This window comes from Mirounga leonina, unplaced genomic scaffold (assembly GCF_011800145.1).
Source record: "Mirounga leonina isolate KUSES-001 unplaced genomic scaffold, KU_Mleo_1.0 Mir_109, whole genome shotgun sequence".
Taxonomy (NCBI): domain Eukaryota; kingdom Metazoa; phylum Chordata; class Mammalia; order Carnivora; family Phocidae; genus Mirounga; species Mirounga leonina.
The window spans coordinates 2,631,528-2,633,347 of NW_023270244.1; positions in this window are offsets into that span (position 1 = coordinate 2,631,528).

A 1,820-nucleotide genomic window follows, 5' to 3' on the forward strand; every position below is an offset into this window, starting at 1 on the left:
CCACTGAACGCCTCTGGGCGTAAAGGTGGCAATCTGCTAGGCGGTGTGGGGTGGAAGGGAAGGAGACTTATCTTGAAGCTGTGGTTTTGCACATCACGCACCCGGTTTTTCCTTCGTGTGTGTTTTACTTGCACGCCTATGGCAGGCTCTGAAGAGGGGAAGAGGTAAAACCACCCAAGCCACCCCCAGGTGCTGTCGCTATATCCGTACTGCTCTGCCTTTTATCTGTGTCCCAATCTTTACGTATATTTTGTATTCTTACTGGATTAAATGAAATATCTCGACTCACCTCTAAAAAAAAAAAAACCTAATTCTGAAGGTAACTTTCAGCACCAGGTGATTTCCTCCCCGCCAAACCTACAGCCTACTTCGGTCGTGTCCTTAGGAGGGGTTCAGCCTGGCACGGAGTTGGGAGGCGCGAGGCAAGAACACAGAAGCCCAAAGATGGGAAGCCCGAAGAGGTGAGGGCGTCCTGAGCCCTGGGCCGCGCTTTTCTTGGAGACAAATGTTTCGAAGCAGAAGCCCCAAATCCTTGGGCCCTCCTCCCTCCTTCCTCGGGATGCTCGAGCGCTGGGGCAAATTACCAGCTCACGCCTCTGCCTCGGGCCGCAACTCCAGTCCCGCGCAGCCGGACCTCGGGACCCGCAGAGATCGGGGCCCCCACCGCTCGCCTTCCCGGTCCCGCCCGGCACCCCCAGGAAGGCAGGCGTCCAGGCAGCCCCCTGCGCCGCACGGCTCCCGGGACCCCCAGCCCTGGGCTGCCCGCCCGCCCCCGCCGCGAGGGAAGCCACAGGTAGGGGGGTGGGGCGGCGCTCACCTGCGCAGAAGGGGTGCTCTCGGCGCCGGCGGGAGAGGAGGAGGTGGAGGAGGCCATGTTGTTGAGCCACTGCCGCTGCTCCTTCCAGGAACTCCGCTCTCCCCTCCCCGCCCCGCTCCTCCGGCCCCCAAATGTGGGACTTCTGGGGAAAAAGTTCGGCGGCGGCTCAGCGACGCCAAGCGCGGTCCCACGGCGCCCGCCCCGCCGCTGTCTCCTCCCCCTGTCGTGTCCGCAGCGCCCGCCAGGTGCCCGCCGGGCCCGGTGCGCGGGGGGCGGGCCTCGGCCCAGGTGGAGGCGCGGCGGAGGGGCGACCCGCTCCCCGCTGGCCGCCCGGCCCCGCGAGCATGCCCAGTCGGCGGGCGCTCGGGGCGGTCTGCGCGGCCGCGGGGGGGCGGGGGGGGCCCTTACCTGGGGAGGAGGGGAGCTGAGGTAGCTCTAGGAAGGGAGGGGGGGCAAGTCCTGGCTCCCGCGGGCTGCTGAATAGAGTTCCCTTAGCCACCTCCATTGTGAGAACAAAATAAGAATATTCTCTGATTATTTGATTAGTTGAACTATTCAAGTTCAAGTGAATAAAATCATTGAGCAGGGTTGCTTTTGCCTTTTTATTATTATTAATCTATAGCATACAACCCATATAGAAGCAGTGTTTGCCAGACAGCTTCAAAACGACGTCCATAGCCTCCCTTCCTCCCCAGCGAGGTTCCAGCAGCACGCAGATTGCCTCAGCTATTTGTCCTATTAAAAAATAAAAACTCCAGAGCCGTCCGGGATGTGAGGTAGGCACTGAGGCTGATCTAGCAAGGAAACAGGGGCCAGGACCTCTGAGAGTCCTTTTTTCTAGGAGCTTAAAGAGCGAGCCTTGCGGAGCTCCTGTCCCGGACCGGGGCGGGGGGGGGGGGGGGGGATGCGTTCAGTCTGCGCATCAGCAGGGCCAAAGGACCGCGAATCTCATTGGCGAGAAAGTTATTCCCTTTTCAATTCTCTTTCAGTTCTTCCGGTTACT